Source organism: Leptodactylus fuscus, chromosome 3 (genome assembly GCF_031893055.1).
Source record: "Leptodactylus fuscus isolate aLepFus1 chromosome 3, aLepFus1.hap2, whole genome shotgun sequence".
NCBI classification, from domain to species: Eukaryota; Metazoa; Chordata; class Amphibia; order Anura; family Leptodactylidae; genus Leptodactylus; species Leptodactylus fuscus.
Genome location: NC_134267.1, coordinates 23,565,240 through 23,591,778, shown reverse-complemented (window position 1 = coordinate 23,591,778; position 26,539 = coordinate 23,565,240). Strand labels below are relative to the sequence as shown.

The following is a 26,539-nucleotide window of genomic DNA, read 5'->3' as shown; positions in this document are numbered from 1 at the left end:
CAGTATTATAGTAGTTATATTCTTGTACATAGGAGCAGTATTATAGTAGTTATATTCTTGTACATAGGAGCAGTATTATAGTAGTTATATTCTTGTACATAGGAGCAGTATTATAGTAGTTATATTCTTGTACATAGGAGCAGTATTATAGTAGTTATATTCTTGTACATAGGAGCAGTATTATAGTAGTTATATTCTTGTGCATAGGGGGCAGTATTATTTACGTCTGTAGCTTGTTTATCATACCATGAGTAATGTATTGTCTACACAATTTTCCAATCATCTTCTCATTGGATTCCCTCGTGGCCCATTTCTCTAATAACCTTCTTTCTTTGCCCTCGTGTACACACATATGATGTAGCAGCTTGTGAGCCCGGCCCGGCTTTCTATTAATCTTCCACTGTATATTGAATCTCTCTTTACACTGAATTATTCTGTTCTTCTGACCTTCCATTAAACCAATAATCACAAGATCCACTTGAAACTGAATTATGGTGTGAGCGTCTCAGGCAGCCTCTTAATAATTAAAGACACGCACCCGGACAGCATATCAACAACCCCCAGAATAATACCCAGAACCGCGCGGCCGACGCCACTGATGTGATTGCATTCCAGTAATGTCCTTGATGGTATCAGCAGCAGAATAATGTTTCTGAAGACTCCTATTGATTATATTGCATATTTACAAGACGGATATGACAGGGTTCGCTCACCCCGCACTTACCCACATTTTTAATTCAAACATTGCAGCAAATAAAAAAATAATTATTATATCACTGACTATTATTGTTTTGAGCAGGAATTAGTATATAGATGAAACATACGGCTCGAGTCCCCATATACTGGGCTATATAAGAGTACCATATACATTGTGTCACTGCCTAGGCACTAATAAATGTATATTAGATACAATAACGAGTGATTATGAAGATAATCTTGTTTCCCTTAGTCCTAACAGCGGCACAATGTGGGGTATTTCTGCCCCTGTGTGCTGGTAGGACAGGCGGATATTTAATTAGCCAATCAAATGCGTGGCAGGCCCTATAAGAGGGCACAAGAACCTCGCCTCTGCGTGTAAATACAAAAGTACCTCCATTACATTTATATACAGTTTTATACATAAGATATGATTCCCAGGGTGGGAAATCTTGTGCCGCTGTTAGGACTAAGGGAAACAAGATTATCTTCATAATCACTCGTTCCCTGTCGTCCTCAACAGCGGCACAATGTGGGGATATAGCAAGCAGGTCCCCAAGATGGGTGGGACAAACCCATGACCGATCTTAAACTGGTCTGGGCAAAGGCAGTGGAATCTGCCACTTGGTCCTTCAGGCGGTAATGCCGAATGAAGGTGGATTCAGATGCCCAAGAGGCAGCTGCATATATTTGGTCCACAGACAAAGCACTTCTTTCTGCCCGAGAAGTGGACACTGCCCTGGTTGAATGGGCATGAAGGAAAGATGGAGCCGACAGCCCTTGGGCTGGGATATTGTAGCTTTGGCGGCTTTGGCGCCCTTGTTTTTCCCCGTGTAGCTGACCAACAGGTTTTCAGTCCACCTAAAGGGGCGAGTGCGCTGCAAGTAGATCTGCAGGCATCTAACCACATCCAGCTTGTGCCATCTTTCTTCTTCAGCAGAAGAAGGGAACGGAAAAAATACTGGAAGGGAAATCAGTTGGTTCCTGTTTACAGCAGATGGCACCTTGGGACGAAACCCAGGGAGGAACCTAAGCTGTACATGGTCAGAGAAAAAGGTGGTATATGGCTCCTCAGCGGACAAAGCTTGTAGTTCACTAACACGTTTGGCAGGTGTGACTGCCAATAGCAGCGCCATTTTGCCGGTTAGCGACTTGAGGGAGACCTCTTCCAGAGGTTCAAATGGCTGGCCACATAGGGCGTTCAGGACCGGAATAAGGTCCCATTGGTGGACAGGGGTGTTTACCACCGGTCTCAGCCTAGTTGCCCCTTTAATAAAGGTGCTCACTAAAGGATCCTGAGACAAACGCCTCCCCAGATAGGCGGACAGGGCCGCTACGTGTACCTTGAGTGTGGCCGCAGCAAGACCTCTGTCTAGTCCGCCTTGAAGGAAGTCCAGGATCGCCTCCGTAGGGGGATCGGTGGAGTCCACTTGATGCTGCAGACACCAGGCATTAAAGATGTTACCTATTCGACGGTAGTTCCTGTTAGTCGAATCTGCTCTGGCGCTGGATAGGGTCTTCAAGACGGCTTGTGACAGTCCTCTATTTCTCAATAGGGACTGGTCAACCTCCAGGCTGTCAGGTTGAGTCTCCTCAGATCCTGGCATCTCAGCTCTCCTTGGGTTACCAGGTCTGGGAGTGGGGGAAGCCTCCAATATATGCCCTGACTCATTTGTATGAGCTGAGCAAACCAAGCCCTTTTTGGCCAGAACGGGATTATGGCTATTCCCGAGGCTTGGTCCTGTCTTATTTTTATCAATACCTTCGGTATGATTGGAATTGGAGGGAATATGTAAAACAGCCTGAACCTCCATGGGATGGACAGGGCATCCACCGCCAAGGGATTGTCCTCCTGGTACAGAGAGCAGAAGGTCCCCACCTTGGCGTTGAGTCGGGTAGCCATAAGATCGACCTCCGGGAGACCCCATCTCTGGACGATCTGTTGAAATACGTCTGGATTGAGAGACCATTCTCCTGATACGGTAATACCCTGACTCAGCTGATCCGCTACTATGTTCAGGGAGCCCTTTATGTGAACAGCGGATAACTGGACCAGATTCTTCTCCGCCTAGGCAAATATGAGATTCGTCTCTCTCAGCAAGGTTGGTGACCTGGTGCCCCCTTGTTTGTTTATATAGACTACCACCGTCATATTGTCTGACCGGTTTTTGACAGACTTGCCTTTCAATTCTGGGGCAAAGTGTACTAGGGCCAGGTACACTGCTCTGAGTTCCTTGAGATTGGATGACCCCAGCTCCGGACATCTCCATCGTCCTTGTACAGTTTTGTCTTGACAATGGGCTCCCCATCCCCACTGGGATGCATCTGTTGTCAACAGGGTCCACACTGTCGGGACCGTGGACCTTCCGTCTTTCAGGTGTATCCACCATCTGAGGGAAAGACGGGTAGCGGGAGAAAGGCAGATCTTCTTGTGCAATCCCCGTGGAGACCTGTTCCAGGTTCTCAACACTTCCATCTGCAGGCGACGCAAATGCCATAAAGTCCAAGGCACCGCCCTGGCCGAGGATGACATCAGGCCCAGGACTCTCATGGCGGTCCGGATGGTTACCTGCCGAGTGCGCAATAGGAATCGTGCACTGGCTTGGATTCTTTCCTTCCTTGGACTGGAGAGGAAGATCTGCATCGCTTCTGAATCCACTATAAATCCGAGGAATTTTCTTCAGGTGGATGGAACGATTTCGGACTTCTCCCAATTGATAATCCTAACTCCTGTAGGAAGTTGATGGCAAGGTTGAGCTGCTGGAGGAGGGCAGCAGGAGACTGAGCTTTCAGTAGCCAGTCGTCTAGATAAGGGACGATGAAAAGACCCTGAAGTCTGAGGGCCGCGGCGACCGGAGAAATCACCTTGGTGAATACCAGTGGGGCGGATGTGCCGAATGGCAGAGCTGTGAATTGATAGTGCTCCCTGTGGCCGGCCATAGCGACGGCAATCCTGAGGAACTTCCTGTGGAAATGAGCAATGGGGACATGTAGATAGGCGTCCTTCAAATCGAGGGTAACCATCACCTCTCCTGGCTGAAGAAACACAGCCACGGAATCCACGGTTTCCATTCGAAATGACCTCTTCCTGATAAACTGATTGAGGTACCTCAGATCTATTATCATTCTCCAGCCCCCGGTGAACTTGGGGACCAGAAAGACGGGGGAGTAGACTCCCAGACCGAGGTCTGAGGCTGGTACCTTCTCCAGGGCGCCCTTGGTAACATATTCGGCAACCAAGGCTTCTAGACTGGCCTGCTGAGAAGGTGGAAGAGTTTGGGTGGAAACGAACCGATCTGGAGGTGGAAGATGAAAGTCGATGTGATACCCGTGTTGTATGATCTTCAACACCCATGGGTCTTGGATATGGGTGAACCATGCTCTGGAAAAGGAGGAAAGACGTCCTCCCAGGAAGGGGGGCCACAGGGAGCTGCCCCACGTCAAAACTCAGGCTTCCTCTTGGTGTCCTCCTTGGAAGCGCCACGACCAGCTCCCCTAGGGCGATATCTAAAACGCCGTTGTTGGGAAGGGCGTCTATAATTAGAGGAAGAACCTCTGCCTCTAGAGGGAGCACGTCTGCCCCTGGATGCTTGAGGTAGGGACCTTCCCCTACCTTCAGCTAATCCCTCCATAATGGCGTCTAAGCTTTGGCCAGACACCCTTCCCGGCTCAAAGGGGAGAGCACAGAGTGCTGCTTTAGACGCAAAATCTGCCCGCCAAGGCTTTAGCCAAAGGGGTCTACGGGCCGCAGTAGACAACGCCATAGATTTGGCGGAGATTTTTAATTGATGGCAGGAAGATTCCGCCAAATAATCTGCAGCCCTATGAACTCTTTTCATAGAGGCCAGAATCTCATCTCTGTCTACGCCCAAGTCTATATCCCGCTCCAAGGCGTCTAAGCGGTTGCGCAAAAAGTCACCAACCATAGAGGAGGCTATGGCCACAGAGGCTTGCGCGGAGGAAGCTGAGTAGACCTTCTTCAGAACGGAGTCCGCCCTACGATCCAGAGGGTCCTGAAGATTTGAACCATCTTCCAAGGGCACCAGGGTTCTGCGGGACAGCTTTGCTACGGCCAAATCCACCTTCGGGGGAGGCCCCCAGGAATCCCACTGGGTAGTGTTAATAGGAAACAAACTCTTGAAGATCCTGGAAAGCGAATGTCCTTTCTCTGGCTGTTTCCACTGCTGCGCCATAAGGTCGGTCAGCGTGGCGTCCGCATGGAAGGCAATATGTCCCCCAGAGGCAGACGTGGAGGCTTCCCCGTCAACATCTCGGCCCACTGTAGACCGGATGGACTTCAGCAGCCTGCCCGTTTGTTCATAATGGAACGCAGTTCTGCTGGAATAACTGAGTCGTCCTCGGAGGAATCATCCTCTGCCACCCGCAGGTGTTACAAGGGGGGGGGGGGAGAGACGAGGAACGGAGCTCAGAGCATGGTCTCCTGGTGAGTTGAGACAAGGTGCAATGGATCCCTTTGAGGGAATCATCCTGCAAAACAAAAAGGAGAGTACAAGCAAGGGAAAAACTATTTACCCAAGCGATGCCCAACCTCACCATCTCCTTGACCCATGCCATCATATCTCTGGGAGAGGGCTCCACAGGTGGAGGACCTCTGCACCCGCGACAATGGGCCCACTCATAGCCTGAAAATAGGCAAGTTATAGGACCAGTAGTACCCCGCAGGGCACAACCTTTCAAGCCGCTACCTACCATCAGGGAGCGGTGTGTCGCAATCGAAGCAGGAAAGATGTTTCCTCTTGGAAGAGGTTTTCCTCCTACCATCCCCAGGAGGGGTAGTAGAGGATGACATATCCTACAGAGAGAGATAATAGACCATGCAACACTGTCACCATGACATCATACCAGCTTTTAAAAAAAGGGTAGATCTTACCAGGTCCTGTAGACCGGACAGAGAGGTGACTTGGCGCCCAACGTGCGACCCGAACCCACGACCTTGAGATTAAGAGTCTCATGCTCTACCGACTGAGCTAGCAGGGCTGGCGCTGTGAACAGGATCTGAACCTGTGCGGGGAGACCCCATTGGATTTCGAGTCCAAAACCTTAACCACTCGGCCATCACAGCCGGTTCCCAATAAAGTTTGCAAACTGGAAAAGAGTTCAAGATCAATGAACACCACAATCGCACGCCTTCAGCAGATACTGCAGGAAGGTCTCTGACACCAGGCCAGCCAGCCTCTTAATTCTGGCCGGCTGGAAGTGGGCGGAGCCACAATCAAAGCAGGTGAGGCAACCTGCCCAGACAACTAACCCTGTAATCAGGGGTCTGCAAAGATATACATTCCCCCCCACCAAGAGGCCCTTAACACGGGCACTTACCCCCACATCTCCCCGTCTTTTCCGGCCTTTAATAAGGCCTGAATCTTCCCTGAGTGAGCGGCCGCCAGCGCCAGGCCGTTGCCATGGCACTATGATACTTCCGGCGAAACCGGAAGTGCGCGCTTACAGCGGCCGGCGGGGAACAGGATACACAACAGTGTGGTTCCACCCGCCGGCAGTCCGCGCGGCCACCAGAGGCGGCATGCGGAGTCCCCGGACTCTCACCAAAATGTCAGGTAAGTCACAAGGAGCAGGGGAAGCGGAGGAGAGGGGGGGCAGGGGGGATAGAGGGGGGTAGCCACACATGGCTAACAAGCACCTTCTCCCCGCAGGGCACAGAAGGTGACAAGAAGAAAACAACCGCTCAGGAGGTGAGTGATCCTGCTGAGCTTCTCAAAGAGGACACAAGTCCTCCCACCTGCCCTCTGTCCACACAGGACAGAAAAAAACACGCAGAGGCGAGGTTCTTGTGCCCTCTTATAGGGCCTGCCACGCATTTGATTGGCTAATTAAATATCCGCCTGTCCTACCAGCACACAGGGGCAGAAATACCCCACATTGTGCCGCTGTTGAGGACGACAGGGAAGATATTATGTGTCTGACTTGTTTTTGGTATTTTTTTTTACCCCTCTCCATGTCTGCAGGAAGGGGGAGGTGGCTTTTCCTTGTGTGATTCTAGTGAATCTCTGAGCCAATCAGACGTGTCTCCACTGCAGCACCCTCTTCCCTCTCACAGGGAGAACCTGCAGCCGCATCTCCCCTCCTCACCTCTTTTCTATTTTTTTGAGAACTAGAGGCTACTGGCAGGGAGAGGGGAATCTATGTTCCTGGATGTAGAGAGTATAACGTTTTCCTATGGAAAATACATAACAATATTCCATGTATTCACATGATTTATGCCAAATATAGTTATACAAACAAGGTAAGTATGACACCTCTATACAGTATAAACCAGGCCCCTGACGAAGGCCTCTGCGCCGAAACGCGTTGGGACATTGGAGCATAGGGACCGGTCCCCGGGTTGTTCTGCACTACGCCGTTTATATGGGTAAGCCTTGAGCCATTTATTCTGCTTTACTTTGATTCCATTATGGATATTTATTCACTTTATATGATCTATTCAGGAGCATGGTTCTGGTTTTCTATGGGAGACTCCCAATACATCCATTGAAGGTTACCCTTCATATATTATAATCATCCTGTATGTATACAGGTATTGACCCTTTGATTATTTGTGTACATTGCTACTCTACATTGTGTTATATTTCCATATGTTGTGCAGCAACCATTGGGGACCTAGTACATCTGGTATCCTATCCTCCAATTTTTGTACTTTGTACTTGCAAATTCTCTTTTTTCATGTATGTCCATATAATTGTTGATATTTAATAAAGACTTCTTTTTTTTATATAAAATTGGTATACACTGGTTTACTGGTTTATACTGTATAGAGGTGTCATACTTACCTTGTTTGTTTCGCTCAGCTAGTATCTATTATGGTAAGGACATAATGTGGATAGGGCTATATGGTTCTACCAGGGGCATTTGTGCATTGCACTTAGGCCTATATCTGGTTTTGTATTCATTGTGTTCGGTCTTTATTTCTCAAATATAGTTATAGTAGATACACTGTACAGGGATATTCTGTTGGTCTCCAGTTTCTACGCTCCTACTATGATATTGATGGCTCTTCACATGGCCACTGTGGTTGATTGCTGGCCTTATTGGTCATATGTGCTAGTCAGTAACATCGTTGGAAGAGTCTCTGCTTTATGTGACCAGTGGTTGGCTACATTGGCATCCAAAATCATTTGGATTGTGGTTATCAATGCCATGGGTTCAACATCAGGGTGGCAAAGAGAGACACGTAGAAATAGAAGAAATAAGCAAATATCTTGAGAATCAATTTTGCAAACTGGTTCATCCACCAGTTTGGTTTTGGATCAAACTTGTTCAGTCCAACCTAGAAGTGTTATTTATACCCTGAGGTCCCCAGGGTATAAGAGATGGATGTCCAAGGGGAGGTGACATAAAATAATACATACTAATACTCCCCTTCGCTCACCTTCCCTGCCCAGCACTTAATCGTGGTCTTCTTTCACCCTATGGGCGATATCATGGGCTCTGGAGTATCATTGAGGCCTGCGATTGGGACATTTGTGGTCACTTGAGCATCTGGGGTCTATGATGAAGTCCAGGAATGGTGAATGAAGGTGAATAGACATTGTTATTATCTTTCTTCACTTTTTCTGGATCTGGAGAGATCCCAGAGTAAAATAGTGACTTACGAATGGTGAACCCAAAATTTTTTTGGAAAATTCATAATGATCCTGGTTTGTTATGACCTGGTTTGCTCATCTTTTGGCTCTGGCCAGAGGACCAACATGAAGCTCCTTGACCCCAAAGAAAAATCTATACCAGACCCCCAACTATAATGTATCATTTATGGTACTGGTTTTCTCATCTTGGGAAGAGACACCCAGATGTGAACGGACACCCTCAATCTACACCCCTGTCTCCAGCATTGGTCACAATGCCCCCATTACCCCAAGTATTACCCACATTGCTGGAATGAGTCATGATCAGGAGTTTGGCTATTTTCTATGAGCAGATAACTTTCCCGCAGGTAGAACATGCTGAGCAAAGACGTCTTGAAAAAAAATCTGATTTTCACAGAAAGAATAGCTTTCTGGTCACGTCGTATTTTGTGCGTTTGCGGATATTCGGCTGAGATTTATGCAGCAAATCTGGGTATTACAATGACATTACTCTGTTGTATACTTTACTTTTGGATGGTTACCAGCTGGGCGAACTAAATTAAAACAATAAAAAAGTCGGACCCTTCCTGTGAGATCATATTTTACACTCCAAATACACACTTCAGGTTACCAAAACAATCTCTAGATCTTCTCTATCAGTACAAAAGAAGTTTTACGGCATTACTTTCCCCTTCTTAAGGTGCCCATAAACCTCTAAGGCATATCGAATTAACGCCTTTGATAGTACCATCATGTAGTTAGAGAGAATAATAACAGGGCTGATATCTGCCAAAAAGTCCATCGCAAGTGTCGGAGGATCTCTTGAAGGACCCAAACTCTGATACAATAATGGACACCAATAGTCCAGCAGAAGACAACCCAATCTGGAGTTGGAAGGATATAATCTCTTACCTCTAGGGTCCAACACTTATGACATTAGATCTGATGCTAAGTGCTACGTATACACAATGATACCCACTACCATTCTACCATTCTACCATTCTACCATTAAAACACTTTTTTTTCTGGTTGACACATAGGAATAGCCTTAAGAAAGCCTATTCTTCTCCAACTTTTAGATGTCTTCTCCGCGCCGCCGTTCCGTAGAAATCCTAGTTTTTGCCGGTATGCAAATGAGTTCTCTCGCAGCACTGGGGGCGGGCCCCAGTGCTCAAACAGCACTGAGGGCGTCTCCAATGCTGTGAGAGAACTCTGCAGCGACGCCTCCATCTTCTTCAGGAACGTCCTCTTTATGCATCTTCTTCCGGCCCAGGCGGTGAAACTTGTAGGCCTCGGGCATGCCCGTGGCCACAAGTAAGTGGCCATTTTCTTGTGGGCATGTGCAGTCAGCTCTGCCTCAGGCCTACAAATTTCACCACCTGCGCCGGAAGAAGATGCATAAAGAGGACGTTCCTGAAGAAGATGGAGGCATTGCTGGAGAGTTCTCTCACAGCAATGGGGACGCCCCCAGTGCTGTTTGAGTGCTGGGGACCGCCCCCAGTGCTGCAAAAGAACTCATTTGCATACCGATGAAAACTGGGATTTCTATGGAACGGCGGTGCGGAGAAGACATCTAAAAGTAGGAGAAGAATAGCCTTTCTTAAGGCTATTCCTACGTGTCAACCAGAAAAAAAAGTGTTTTAATTGTAAAATCCCTTTAAAGGGACAATCCTCAAAATCTTTCATTATGGAATAAACTATCCATAGACTGAACTAAAAGGGCTCTTTCAGGACTAATATTGATCCCCACTTCCTCCTCCATCCTCTTCAATCCCCCAGGGCCCGCTACAACATTTGGATGGAAGTGACTCAAAGAGGACCAAAGACACTGGAGAATGGGCACCGGATACTTTGAGGGAGCCCGGTAGAAGAGCAGGAAAGCAAACATCGGTGTACAATATTGTTCCGCGCCTCCCCCGGGCTCCACTTATTATAATCTGGAGTCTGAACAGACCCTGTATTGTACTAGTGATTTGTGAGTAATGAACCCCAAAATCCTGGGTTTGGCGGAACCAAAATTTTTGGGAAAATTTGTAACGAACCTGGTTCATTGCAAACTGGTTCGCTTGCAACCAAGGTATGGAGTTATCCGTGGCAATGCACATGTGTGACCATTGCGCCACTGACATTGGGGACATAGGTCCTCCATTCTCATGATTGATGGGATCAGCCATGGCCATAATGGCCAACACCCGGCAGTCCAATGCTCCGAAGCCTGGTAACGTTCCTCCCACTGCTGTTTTATCGTACATGATGTCTCCACTGTTTTTTGATCTGCTCAGTTCTCTATTTTGCCGTCGGACTCACAAAACAAAGAAATAAAAAATGAAAGTTCTGAAATAAAAGTAGTAAAGGAACGGTTTTATGGGAAGATTTGTAGAGGAGGTCTGCGTGGTGTGATGTATAATGAACATTTATGAAGGGATTATTTGAAGTCTGAAGATTTATAGTGCAACAAAAAAATGGCGAGCCTCACAGCTAAGATTCCTTAACACCCAGATCACAGCACTTACAAGGAATGATAAACTCGCACCAAAGCTGAGCGAGCGCCAAACTGCGAGCCAGACCCGTTGTGTGATCCTGGTTTATTAACAATGGACTGTAAACATGTGAGACGCGCCAAATATTATCAGAACCCCATCACTGCACAACCTATAGATCATTTGTAAAGGCTGTGATCTACACTCACCAATGCACTAACAGACATGACCGCCATCAGTGGAGTACCTAGGAATGGACACAGTATTATGTCCCTTAGTGGCCCCTGCACACAGTATCATCCCCCATAGTGGCCCCTGCACACAGTATTATGCCCCATAGTGGTTCCTGCACACAGTATTATCCCCCATAGTGGCCCCTGCACAAAGTATTATCCCCCATAGTGGCCCCTGCACAGAGTATTATCCCCCATAGTGGCCCCTGCACACAGTATTATCCCCCATAGTGGCCCCTGCACACAGTATTATCCCCTATAGTGGCCCTTGCACACAGTATTATGCCCCATAGTGGCCCCTGCACACAGTATTATGTCCCATAGTGGCCCCTGCACACAGTATTATCCCCCATAGTGGCCCCTGCACACAGTATTATACCCCATAATGGCCCCTGCACACAGTATTATGCCCCATAGTGGCCCCTGCACACAGTATTATCCCCCATAGTGGCCCCTGCACACAGTATTATGCCCCATAGTGGCTCCTGCACACAGTATTATACCCCATAGTGGCCCCTGCACACAGTATTATGTCCCTTAGTGGCTCCTGCACACAGTATTATCCCCCATAGTGGCCCCTGCACACAGTATTATGCCCCATAGTGGCCCCTGCACACAGTATTATACCCCATAGTGGCCCTTCACACAGTATTATGCCCCATAGTGGCCCCTGCACACAGTATTATACCCCATAGTGGCCCCTGCACACAGTATTATGTCCCATAGTGGCCCCTGCACACAGTATTATGCCCCATAGTGGCCCCTGCACACAGTATTATCCCCCATAGTGGCTCCTGCACACAGTATTATCCCCCATAGTGGCCCCTGCACACAGTATTATGCCCCATAGTGGTCCCTGCACACAGTATTATACCCCATAGTAGCCCCTGCACACAGTATTATGTCCCATAGTGGCCCCTGCACACAGTATTATACCCCATAGTGGCCCCTGCACACAGTATTATTCCCCATAGTGGCCCCTGCACACAGTATTATACTCTGGGGTCTTTTCAGACCCCAGAGTATAATAATTGGAGACCCGGGGGAATAAAAACATAAAAAACTACTGTTTCTTACCTGTCCCCCGGCTCCTACACTGTCGGCCTCTGCTGCTCTCCTTCTTCAATGACGTTGGACGTCACATGACCCGGGAAGCAGGCCGGGTTCATGTGACATTAGAGACATCAGACAACTAGGAAGGAGGCCTGGCAGGATCGTGGAGAGGTAAGTAACAGTGTTTTTTATGTTTCTTACCTCTCCCGGGCCTCTGATCATTATACTCGGGTGTCTGCAAAGACCCCCGAGTATAATGATAACAGCGGTAGTCACCGGGCCCCTAATGTCCCGGGCCCTGTGGCAGCTGTCTCTGCTGCTATGGCGGTAGTTACGCCACTGGCCGCCATGTTGCCCACACTTTGCATTGCTGATCTAATTGCTGGGTCTGCCTATCTTGTGGGCAAACACTTTCTTCCTGCCACCTTAAAGGAGTTGTCCAGAATAAAATAAGAATTAACCCCTAAACTAAACCCCCTCCCCCGGCCAAACTTCTAATTTATTTCTATCAGAAGTCATATAGTCATATAAAACTTGTGAAACCAATTCTTACAGAAAACCTTTCACTAACTCCTCCAGCTCTTTTCATCCTTTAATAGTCGCCCCTCCACTGATTCTGACACAGCTGAAATTTTTTCTCTAGCCCCCACCGTTCCTGAGCAATCAGTGCTGTGTTGGTATGTAAGACCAGACCTAAACATCCTAATGTTAAGTGGGTGGGGTCAGACAGGAGTCGGCAGGGGGTATGTATTAGAGAACCAATCAGAGGCAGACAGTGTCAGAGCTCTGAGTCACGCCCCTTTGCCTGCTCTTGCCTGACATCACCCTCTGGACATTAGGGAGTCTAGTTAGCATATCAGATACCAAAACTAACTGCAGTGATTGGTGCCTAAAAAAGCTAACTAGACTCCCTAATAACCAGTGGAAGGTGTCAGTCAGGAGCAAGCAAGGGGTTGGAATTCAAAGCTTCGACCTAATCATGCTCCCTTGCCTGCTCCTGCCTGACCCCACCCACTGGTTATTAAGGAGTCTAGTTAGCTTTTCAGGCACCAAAACTATCTGCAGTGATTGCTCAGGAATGGTGGGGGCTAGAGAAAAAATGCCAGCTGTGCCGGAATCAGTGCAGAGGGCTAAAATTGGTGGAGTTGGTGAAAGATTCTCTTCAACCATAAGCATATAATTACTTTCAGAGTCAAAATCGAAAAGTTGCTACTGGCTAAGTTGTTGGGGCCTGCTGGGAGTTGTAGTGTTGCAGCGGTTGATGAGTTATGGTTTTGCGTTCGCTGTTTGAGGCCAATACAGAGTGTTAATTGAGTATAATAAAGCACTAATCAGATTAGATTGGGAGTTTTTGGCACCTGCTCCTCTATTTACATACGTTAATGAAATCCACCTCTTTCTCCTTTCCTCCTGTGATTTTCTTCACAAAAGCCTTTATCTCGTCCGCACAGAATTGCTCATTTTCATTACCTTTCGATACTGAGCTCCTACATTTATGGAAATATCTACAAAGCTGAGTATTACTGCTCCCCGCTCTTCCCCACCCCTCCCCCGTTCTCCTCTTTTCTGGCTCATATTTGTCTTCCAGTGGTTTTTCCCGTGAAGCTGATTTATCTGCATGTTACTCCTATGGTTTCTGCACACAACAATGGAAAAGAAATGAGAAATCAATGACTGGAGACGGATACAGCAACGGAACGCAATGAAGTGATCGAGAAAGTATCAACAAAAACTTGCAAAGATGCTGAGGATCTCCTTTTATTCTAAACTTTTTCATGGTGCTCTAAGGTTCCTTAGAGAGCACGGCGATACTGCGGCGAGGACAGTGGGCATGTCACAATGTGAGGGTTCACTTATCAGTCTCCTTCTCTTCCTCCAATGGCTTTAACCTCTTACAAGGAGTGAGTCACCAAACCCCAGAATATCAGCATAACCCACCAGATAGATAGGTTAGTGTCACCAGACCCCAACATATCAGCCGAACCCTACAGATAGAAAGGTTACTGTCACCAGACCCAACCTATCAGTTAAACCCTACAAATAGAAAGGTTAGTGTCACCACCAAACCCCAGCATATCAGTCGAATCCTACAGATAGATAGGTTAGTGTCACCAGATCCAACATACCAGCCAAAGCCCACAGATAAGTTATTGTCACCATACACGGAATATCAGCCAAACCCCACAGATAGATAGGTTAGTGTCACCAGAACCAGCATATCACCCCAGCTCTGCAGATAGATAGGTTACTGTCACCAGACCCAGCATATCACCCCAGCCCTGCAGATAGATAGGTTATTGTCACCAGACCCAGCATATCACCCCAGCCCTGCAGATAGATAGGTTACTGTCACCAGAACCAGCAAATCACCTCAGCCCTGCAGATAGATAGGTTAGTGTCACCAGAACCAGTATATCACCCCAGCCCTGCAGATAGATAGGTTAGTGTCACCAGAACCAGCATATCACCCCAGCCCTGCAGATAGATAGGTTAGTGTCACCAGAACCAGAATATCACCCCAGCCCTACAGATAGATAGGTTAGTGTCACTAGAACCAGCATATCACCCCAGCCCTACAGATAGATAGGTTACTGTCACCAGAACCAGCATATCACCCCAGCCCTGCAGATAGATACGTTAGTGTCACCAGAACCAGCATATCACCCCAATCCTGCAGATAGATAGGTTAGTGTCACTAGAACCAGCATATCACCCCAGCCCTACAGATAGATAGGTTAGTGTCACCAGAACCAGCATATCACCCCAATCCTGCAGATAGATAGGTTAGTGTCACCAGATCCAGCATATCACCCCAGCCCTGCAGATAGATAGGTTACTGTCACCAGAACCAGCATATCACCCCAGCCCTGCAGATAGATAGGTTACTGTCACCAGAACCAGCATATCACCTCAGCCCCGCAGATAGATAGGTTAGTGTCACCAGAACCAGCATATCACCCCAGTCCTGCAGATAGATAGGTTAGTGTCACCAGATCCAATATACCAGCCAAACTCCACAGATAAGTTATTGTCACCATACACAGAATATCAGCTGAACCCCACAGATAGATAAGTTAGGTTTTCCCCTTGTGAAGTTCTGCCTCTGTTGCTGAAATATCCCTGATTTTGTCATCTACAAATGTGTTTTAGAGCAGTAAGGACGTCGCCGTTGCTTCCTGAAAGTCTCCAGTGTCTTCCCGATTTTTCGTCCTGGGTCACCACTATGACTGGGCACACCCAAGGACTAAGCCCAGAAGCTGCGGCAGAGACCACGAAAGCCCCATCTAAGTGTCTCCTATTATAAAGAAGCCTATAATAGATATAACAATGATTTATGGATTTGTGAGAACTTCTGTGAATTTGTAAGGAAAATCACATCAAATCTAAGGAGACAAAAGATCCACAACATTGCCCGTCTGAGTAACTTCTGTAATGTTCGCTTCTTCTGTGCTTTTCTCTTCTGCAGTGTCATTCGCTCATTCCTGTGTAGATTTTATGGCGCCGGTTATAGAAATGGATTTATCTGGTCATGTTCATTGCCCTGGTGATCTATGGCTCATCTAACCGTAAATGTCTGCTTCTATTTTTACTCATAAACTCAATAAAAGTGCCCACAGAAATAATGACAAGGAAAACAACGACCGCATTGACCTGTCCGTGCAAAACCCTTATCACCAGTCAGACAGTCAACAAGTCAATGGAGCACCGCTGCAATACCATCCACATCCTGTAGGCAAGAGTGGCACTGTTCTACAGGATAAGGCTAGATTAGCACAACCATGTCCAAAATAGACAAATCGGGCCATTTTTATAGAAGACCTTTCTCTGCTTCCCCAACTCAAGTTCTTTTTAATCCTTTAATAGCCCATGATGCGCTGGTTCCAGCACAGTTGGAATTTTTTCTGTAACCCCCACCATTCCTGAGCAGTCAATAAAGTTAGTTTTGGTGTTTGAAAAGCTAACTAGACTCCCTAATGACCAGTGGGTGGGAGCAGGCTCCACTCACTGGTCATTAAGGACTCTAGCTAGCTTTTGGGGCACCAAAACTAACTGCGCTGATTGCTCAGGAATGGTGGGGGCTAGAGAAAAAATTTCAACTGTGCCAGAATCGGTGCAGAAGTGCGCCTATTAAAGAATGGGAAGAACTGGAATTGGTTGAGGTGGTGAGTTTCATTGGTCTTTTTTCATTGGTCTGTTTTTAACGGATGTACCTTGGAGGATAATCTATTTTTTATGAAGCAAACATTAAAAAATTTGATGTGAAATGTTGTGTGAATAAGGCCAAACAATTATAAAATTCCTATCCTTGGCCCTACATTGGATTTTGAGAAGATCTAAATGCTTTGGAGTGAAAACAGGCTTGTGGTCACATCGGTGTTGCTGTATGGGGGATCGAACCCAACCTCGTGAAGAATTAGTAAAGTGTAATTTAAAAAAACCCCTCAAAACATTGTATTTGGAAAAGAATGGAAAAAAAAATCGTTCTGCCCGCATGGGACCAGTAAGTGGACCGGAGACCGGTTGAGGGTAGAGCAGTAAGTCATCCCAATACTTTGCATTCAGGTCGGAGAGCCCGTCCATGAGCCAAATCCTCTCTGTTAGGATTCCAGACATCAGTCTGCACTTGGCAGCTCTTTGCAGTGGATTTTACTTTAGGAAATCTATAATACACGGAATTATCTAGAGATTACGCTCCCCGGGTCTATTCCACATACTGTGACAGCTCTGACTGTCTGGAGTTTGTGTATTGGTGCAGCTAAATAATGTGTGACAAGTAACCGGGGTGTGAATACTTTATCTAGAAATACATGAGGCTTATTTTCACTCACTAGAGGTGTTATATGGAAGGTAATGCTCTATAGACAGGGACAGACAGGGTGAGAATACAGGGACCGGATTGGCTGATTTATATGATGAAGTCACCGCAGCTAATATTCTGTTTGTAGATTGTCCTAAGGATAAAAGAATGGTTTAGATAGATAATGAGATAGAAAGAAAGAAAGAAAGAAAGAAAGAAAGAAAGAAAGAAAGAAAGAAAGAAAGAAAGAAAGAAAGAAAGAAAGAAAGAAAGAAAGAAAGAAACTTATGAGTATGTCTGGGGATAATTAGCTTTTCAAGACTATATGATTGAATAATATTGTGTCACAAAGTGGTATGCTATATATCTCCGGGTGCAGCCACCCAGTGGTCGTGTGGTGGGTTGCACCTGTAAAGAGGCTTACTAGCAAGTGTCTATACTGCAGTTATTTGGTTTCATAAGATATTGGCGTCCTTATCAAGCTGAATTAATGATGGACACATCTGTAGATGGATGAGCAGATACAAGCAGAAAGACAGATAAGAGAGAGAGAGAGAGATAAAAAGAAACATATGAAACATACAATAAATAGATAGATAGGAGATAGATAGATAGATAGATAGATAGATAGATAGATAGATAGGAGATAGATAGATAGATAGATAGATAGATAGATAGATAGATAGATGATAGATAGATAGATAGATAGATAGATAGGAGATAGATAGATAGATAGATAGATAGGAGATAGATAGATAGATAGATAGATAGATAGATAGATAGATAGATAGGAGATAGATATGAGAGAGATAGATAGATAGATAGATAGATAGATAGATAGATAGATAGATAGGAGATAGATAGCTAGATGATAGATAGATAGATAGATAGATAGATAGATAGATAGATAGGAGATAGATAGATAGATAGATAGATATGAGAGAGAGAGAGAGATAGATAGATAGATAGATAGGAGATAGATAGCTAGATGATAGATAGATAGATAGATAGATAGATAGATAGATAGGAGATAGATAGATAGATAGATAGATAGATAGATAGATAGGAGATAGATAGATAGATAGATAGATAGATAGGAGATAGATAGATAGATAGATAGATAGATGATAGATAGATAGATAGATAGATAGATAGATAGATGATAGATAGATAGATAGATAGATAGATAGATAGATAGATAGGAGATAGATAGATAGATAGATAGATAGATAGATAGATAGGAGATAGATAGATAGATAGATAGATAGGAGATAGATAGATAGATAGATAGATAGATAGATAATAGATAGATAGATATTATAGAGAGTAGATTCATTTTATCTTCATTTCCTTTGAACTTTTTTCTCCTGTATTTTAGTATGAAACCATTTTGAGCCAAACAATACAGATTTCTAAAAAGACCACAAATCTCCAGAACATCCTGAAGGAAGATAATTGTCGGCCACAAGATGCGGCTACAGAGATCTATGGAGCAATTAAGGATTCTTGTGATCGGGCGCAGAAGGGGAGAAGCAGGACTGCAGCGTCTCGTGTTTTCACATTTCATGCTTTGATGCGTTTTATTCCGATGCTTCCTGTAAATTTCCTCTGATGAATTAAGGAGACAATCCCGATCCCGGCCTTCCAGGCTTAACCCTTTCCAAAACCAGCAGAGGTCTGGGGTAAATTAGGGGTTACACGGGAATGGTAAGAGTTTTGTGGGCCTCGTGAAGGATTGTATTTGCCTTATAATTAATGTGTACAGTGTCCTATAAACATACAGTACAGGATCTACCCAGACACTGCTCCTGATAGTTTTAGGAGGTGACACTTATTTTTGTATCGCTAGGGGGCGGGGCTAGAACCTGTGATGTGCGCATGGAAGTTACACTCTGTTTTAAAAATTTTATTTTATTTTTCTGTCTTATTTTTAATTTATTTTTATTTATTTTCTTTTTGACCCGAGAAGTCCATAGTATTTATTATTATATTTTTAAATTATTATTATTTATTTTATTTTTTTTTTATTGTTATTTTTATTTTATGCAGATTTTTTGTGCTGATCGGTTGTGTAGCTGGGACTGATATATTAGGGTTAGGCCGATACACAAGCCCCACTTACAGGAGGAATGTGACCTCGTAGCATATGCTGTAGATCTGATATGGATCCTCTAGGACCCAGAAGCTCCTGCAGTTCCCAGCACATGACTGGGAGGAGTCACATCTTGGTGGCCACATTAACAATACTGTCATAAGAAAAATGTTTGTTTTGGTACCGTGTTAGCCAGTGGTTATGAAATATGAAAAAAAACAAAAATTTTTTTAAGTCTTCAGTAGGTGATGCCTTTCATAGTCACTGTCATAAGTGCTGAAATTACGTAAATTATGTTGCCAACCAGTACTCAAATAATACAGCCGTATATTATATACAATATCATTATTACAATAAGTGCTGAAATAATACCACCATACAGTGCAAAAAAAGCTATCAAACAATACCATCAAAAAGCATCCAAAAAATAGCATTATGTAGAGTCCAACTAAAACTACCAAACAGTGCATAAATAATACTGCCAGAAAGTTCTGGAATTATAACATCATACAGTACTCAAACAATACCTTTATATAGAGTCTATACAATACTAAACAGCTAAACAGCACAGCAATGTTACGGCCACAGAGTGCATAAATTATACCGCCAACTAGTTTACAAAGACATTCAATACTATTGATGCACAGGAAAAAAGAAACTGCTATATTTGGAGACTGTGTCTTAAAGAATGAGTGTAATAAGATTGCTTAGTATTATGACAGCACTAAGAATTGCCTAACAGTGCTGAATTAGTAACACCATACAAGTATAAAGCATCGCTATCATCCAGTGTGAACAAGTAATATAATCTAAAAGTGTCTAAATAATAGAAATAAAACCACCAAACAGTGCATACATAATACTGCCATAGAGTGCTTGAATAATACAATTATACAGCACCCAAATAATATATCTGTATAGTGTATATCTGATACTGTACAATCCTAAATACATTACACACATATAATTCATTAATACTACAGCCACAAGCTGCATAAATAATACCGCTAACTAGATTGTAAAGAAGTTCAGTAAGCTTAAAAAACGGTGGAAAACAATGTTATTACTCAGAAAACATCAGCAATGTGCTGTTGATTGATCTTTTATGCTTGTTATATGTTCAGCCGGTTCATGGATAGTTAGTCTTATCAGTAACTCATGAATACCCCTGTAAGATATTGCTATATAAAGGGTAACTGAGGTTTCATGAATATTTGCAGGGTCTTGTAGGACAGTTGTTTCTGTTGATATACAGTATAAACCTTAATACATGGGGTTGTATCAGGTTTTCTGCTGCTAATAATCACTTTATGGCTGCAGCATATTTTATTTTTGTCTGTGAGGCTGTGGGCGTGTAGAATAAGGAACAGTCTGCCCCCCCCCCCCATCCATTACTACTACTACTGCTACTGGTTTAATTCTGCCAGGAGTAACTGTACAATAGCAATATATATATATATATACTAGACAATAATAAAGGAGATCCAGGGACACTGGACTGCAAATCCAGAGCATGATGCGGCTAAGCAGATCCCTAACACAGAAAAAGAAATCTATGAGCACAATCAGGGAAGTTGCTTGTCTATCCCTAATATCCCATCTGTAATAAGACAAGCAGCTAGTCAGAAGTATATTCACACACATAGAAGACTTTTCTTAGATAGCAAACTGTGAGATTCTACAGAATACTCTCAGTACTGTGTGCAGAGAAAGATGAATGCAGACTGAAGAGAGACCTGTCCCTCCCCTCTCCATTCATCTCCCTCGACCCATCTTGATGTTGAAGGTAACTAAGGACAGAACTTCCCTAATGACAGGAAGTAAACAGAAAACTAGCTAGAATGGAGACACCTAGTGGCAGCAACTTTAGAAAGGTTTTCAGGCAGAAAACAGCAACATTTATAAATAAAGTTCTTTACATTTTGATCCAGAATCACATGATCTATTAAATGAGACTAAATTATCTGAAAAACTATTGACCATTTAATATTTTTTAGTCAAGTGTTAATGAACTGAACCGTAATTCCTTCTTCAGCAGTTGACCTGCTTGTTGGTGGTTTCCATGTAACATCCAATTTCTTTCTCGAATTTCTCAGTGTTTGTTCTTAACAACTGACATGACCTCCCACTGGCATTGAGAATCTGTGAATTGTCGTCTTTGTCCTGCCTAACACAGATGTATATCCGGTAGAGGAGAGGGCGCCCATTTCTATGAAACATGGGGCCTATCTCTTCCAGATAGAGAAGGGAATGAATGTTCTGTGCCACCTCCGGAACGAGCTCGAGATTGTGTTCTGGAGAGACAGCTTTATTGTGGCTGTTAAATTGCATCGCAGCAGAAAGTGTCTCGACGTTCCCTCTTGTTATTACGCCCATAAAGAAATGTTTTTTTTGTTTTTTTTGTTGTTGCTGTCTTTGTTTTTTGAGGCTGGGATAATATAGTCCGCAGTCAGCGCGGAGCAACAGCAGCACATAAGTAAAATATATTTATAAAGCCCGGGGGCGGACTTGTCATTCCAGGGGCCGCAAGCAGGATTATGTCTTGGGGTCCCCCTAGTTAAATTTTGTAGGCCATGAGCCATCTTTATCAGCAGATCAAAAATATCCCTTTATACACACAGTATAACGCCCCCCTCCACAATATATTACCTCCTTTACTGGCCCCCATACAGTATACTGCCCCCTATATTGGTACACACAGCGTATTACTTTGTTTACATTTTCAATTTTTTTGCCCACCACAGTATAATACGCCCTTCACCGTGTCCTTTTTTAACCCCCACATATAATACTTATTCTTTTTTTGGCCCCCCAACACAGTTTACTGCCCACTTGTTTTGTCTTCCACATAGTATACTGCCCCCTGTTCTTGGTCTGCGCACAGTATACTGCCTCCTTTTTTTTGGCTTCAGCACAGTATACTGCCTAGTTTGCTTGGCCCCCACACAGTATACCACCCATTTGTTTTGGATCCCGCACAGTATATTGTCCAGTTTTTTGGCCCCCGCACAGTATACTGCCTAATTTTTTTTGTTTACACACTTAGTATACTACCCACATTTTTTGGCCACTACACAGTGGACTGCCCACTTTTCTTGATCTCTGCACAGTAAAATGTCCACTATTCTTGTTTTCCGCACAGTATACCACCCACATGTTTTGGATCCTGCACAGTATACTGCCCACTTTTTTATTGCCCCCACACAGTATACTGCCTAATTTTTTGGGGGTTTCCACACCATATACAGCCCACTATTTTTGGCTCCTAAACAGTATACAGCCCACTATTTTTGGCCCCACTATTCTTGGCCCCTACACAGTATACTGCCCACTTTTCTTGGCCCCTACACAGTATACTGCCCACTTTTCTTGGCCCCTACACAGTATACTGCCCACTTTTCTTGGCCGCTACAGAGTATACTGCTCACTTTTCTTGGTTCCCACACAGTATACTGCCCACTATTTTTGGCCCCACTATTCTTGGCCCCTACACAGTATACTGCCCACTTTTATTGACCCCTACACAGTATACTGCTCACTTTTCTTGGTTCCCACACAGTATACTGTCCACTATTTTTGGCCCCACTATTCTTGGCCCCTACACAGTATACTGCCCACTTTTATTGACCCCCACACAGTGTACTGCTCACTTTTCTTGGTTCCCACACAGTATACTGCCCACTTTTTTGGCACCTACACATTGATAATTTTAGGCCGCTACCTATTGAACTATTCCAAGAGGTAGGGTCCTATATTTTACTCACTCATCCCTGCTCCTAGACAGTGGGAACAGGTGAGTAAAATATCAGCTGCTACTTCTTGGAATAATCCAACAGAGTGTCTAGTGTCGGACTGGCCCACTGGAATACCAGCAGGTCCTTCAGTGGGCCCAAACTCCAGTACAATGATGGTCCATTGAAGGGTATTACGGTCTATTTGTAAGGGGTTATTGCCCCCCATTATCGTTGTATCTGGACACTGAATAGTAAAGTCTTTTTGTTTGGGCTGTTTTTGGACACTCTACTTTTTATAAGAGGACATGAATGATTGACAGGCGAGATTACAGAATATCCTGCTACATTTCTATAACTCTGTAATATCTTCTAGATTTTCGTTCCTCCACTGCACCTATATTCGGGGGTTAATGCCGATGCCCCTTGGCTGGTATTTCAGCAGGCAGAACTAGAGGAAGCAATGAAGTGACAAGCGTGGCTCTCCTGAGACATGCAGCATTGGACTAATTTAATGATTTGCGCCGGGATGTGGAGGCATCTTGTCCGTTCTCACTTCGTACACACTTCGGGCTGCGGAGAGCACAGGTCTGATTGTTCTTTCATGAAAAGCTCTTTCCAATTTGTGGATTTCCTTCAGATGCCGCACAGAGAAGATCTGCTCCCTGCCAGACTCTGTCAGCTACTGTCTACAATCCTAACGTTCTGTTCAAGCGGAGACGCCGAGGAATGTGGCGCTGTCTTACCGAAACTGATGAACCAAACAAAACTGTCCTGAGATTCTGTGAAAAATATCATTATTAGATGTTACTTAGCTCTTAAAGTGAAACCCATCCACACAAGATGTTTTTGTATTTTTTTTTCCCTTTATCTGTATGTGCAGATTTGTTCACCAAAAACCTTCATATTTTCTATATGGTCAGCAATAGATGGATCTATGTATTCAACAAATTCTACAATCATGGTAAAATCTTCCCTTGAGCCCTAACAATAACCCTAACCCTTGATACCCAATGAAGGAATGGGCGTGAGCTGCAATACCAGACCCAGTCCATGGACTAGAGGGGCGCTGTTTATTTAAAGAAAAAAAAATGAACTAGAATTTTTAGAAAATATTTTGATACGTTTGTAGTCTGGGCATTTCTGAGATGTCTGATCTTATGTCTGATCTAGGGAATGGCGAATGTGATTTTAATTTTTAGGTTTTTTTAAACTTTTTTTTTTCTGATCAATAATACAATATACTGCAATGCTAATGGATTGCAGTATATTGTAAAATCTATAGAAGTCTATTACAGGCCTTCAATGGGCTCCTGAATGTCATAGTAATGGATTGCTGTCCCCGGATCTCGTTTCAGAGGCGTCTAAAGGATTAATGCCTAATGCAAAATGATTGCTGATGTGTATAACCCAGTGAAGACCTGAGCTCCAGGGGGCTGCGGTGTTTAAAGGGTTAAAGATTAATGTACCTAGTGGGGTAAGGTCACATAAGGTTACCCCTAGTGGGGTAAGAGCACATATGATTGCCCATTATTCTTGACTTAAAGAGGTTGTGCTGATTTTTTGAGGGAACTGCGCCACAACTTGTCAGCAGGCTGTATCTGGTATTGCAGCTCAGCACTGTGAAGAGAAAAGGGCTGAACAACTATATCGCTTACAACCAGTGACTCTTTTTGTAAGACGACAGTCCTGTTTTTACAATCCCTTTAAGGCTGCCCCTTCTACTCAAATGGTGGATTGTTTTATCCATATAAAGATCAGCTAATGAATAGAATTATACAACTTTTCTGAACTTTTCTTCCATCACAAAACAAATCACCCCTAATTCTCCGCCATCAGAATAATTCCTGCGCTTTTCTCTCACCGACAATCATTCCTCTTCGGCCGCACAAGAGAATAAAAAAAATAAAGAAAAAAATTAAAATTAAAATTGCAGAAGCAAATACAGCTCGGAAAGTACATTGATGAATGTGCCGGGTACAATGGAGGCTCAGCCGCCGCTGCGCGGAATCGCTCCATTACATGTTAAGCACAATGATAAGAAGCCTTTATGCGGCCCCCTCCTCCCCTCCCCCAATCGATACGGACCGTCAAGTCCTAGCAGAGCCGCTCCTGAATCTGTTATTCCAAGGCTGTCATTACCAGGAGCCGCGCGCTTCCTATCAATACTTAGACTCTGGCCCATTTGATTTGCCAGAATGATGAGGCCAGCGGGACTAGTGGATTTTTAATTAGTGGATAGTTCTGCGGCCGGGAGACGAGCTCGAGGCGTTCTCTGATTTTCATCGATGTACCAGGAAGCTCGGGTGACTTGAGAATATAATGCCACTTGAAATTCTGTATATACTTTGTATCTGATTTTTGGGCCCATTCATAGAAACCTGCAGTGAATTTCCTTCTGCCACGTCACAGTCAAAGAGGTCTAGGAAGCCGAGATATAGGGCGCCGTAGGGTGCGGACTGCAGTGTGTCGCAACTACAGGATCATTCCTAAGCCTGATGGTGGTTCAGGTGCCCATGATGGTGATGCACGAATGCATACCTCCCAACCATCCTGATTTCCGCGGGACATTCATGATTCCGGTGACGTGTCCCACGGTCCCGGTTGGAGGGAGGTATGTCCCGATTTCAACTCAGATCTGCGTCCAGAGGAGGCAGATCTGAGTTGAACACATACGCGGCTAAAGCAAGGAGCTGACACAGGTCAGCTCCTTGCTTCACCGCTGCACGCCGCCTACTGGCTTGTAGACACGATGTGATGAAGTCACATCGCGTCTACAACTGTGCGCAAGTGAGAGAGAGAGGCGCGGAGAGAGCGATGGGGGAACAAAGGAGAAGGTAAGTGTAATGTGTACACTGAGGTGGAACGTGAAACTGGGGGCAGATGAAGGAGAGGACGGCATGTCACTGGGGGCAGAGATGTGGGGACATGAATCTGGGGGTAGAGATGGAGGGACATGAATCTGGGGGCAGAGATGGAGGGGGACATGAAACTGGGGGCAGATGAAGGGTGTATATGAAACTGGGGGAGAGATAGAGGGGGGACATATAATTTATGGGTGACTGTAGGAGGATTATACTGTGTGCGGGCACATGAAAAATTAATGAGTGGGCGGAGTCAACGCAAAAGTCGGCGGGGCTAAATTTGCACACATTTTGTCCCTCTTTCGGTTCTTCAAAAGTTGGGAGGTATGTGAATGGGACTAAGGAGACACAAAGTAAATTGCAACTTGTACTCGACTTAGAACACAGATGAATGGAATCCATGAGTTGGGGCACAGCTGACAATTGGTACAAGCAGCCGCTGCCTGCATTTCCCTTCTGCGCAGTCTTTACTTGACTCTGTGGTCCAGACTTTCTCACAAGATCCCTATAAGATTTCTTTATATTCCCACTATAGGGTGTAGATCAGCAGGATTGTCCGGTGGGTCAGAACAGGAAGTATTGACAAGAGGGAATTTGGTAAGTATTGGAATGGGAGCAACAGGGGATCGGTAAGGCCATCACTGCAACTTTTTTTTTCATTTCTAACCCATTCTAAGTGTGTTTTGCAAAAATCTTCCCTCGAATCTCAAAAACTCCCATTGACCAAATAGACTCATACTGTTGAGAAGGATCCGTGGTACAATAGATCTGAGTGTCGCTAGATGGAATCCATTGGACATGGGGTACATTGGGGTACTTTTTAGATTGCCAGGACCTTGCCTGGGCTGCCAAATACAAAGGAAAAGAAGCTCTCCCAAAATTACATCAACGACTGCTAATGCCCCTAGTGGAACGGTGCTCTGAATTTCCACTTGGGGTGCCAAATAGAAAAAGGCTGTATGTAAATGAAGGGAAACGGTAATCCACAACTGCAAAA

General features: G+C 44.7%; 1 protein-coding gene and 1 non-coding gene across 2 annotated transcripts in view; both read right to left on the bottom strand.

The window, feature by feature from the left end:
- ALK (ALK receptor tyrosine kinase) overlaps positions 1–26,539 on the bottom strand; it is a 435,118-nt gene that overhangs the window by 331,665 nt on the left and 76,914 nt on the right. The gene's annotated exons all lie outside the window — the stretch shown is intronic.
- Positions 5,698–5,779, bottom strand: TRNAS-CGA (transfer RNA serine (anticodon CGA)). Its single transcript has one exon. It is a non-coding gene; the product is annotated as a tRNA-Ser (tRNA).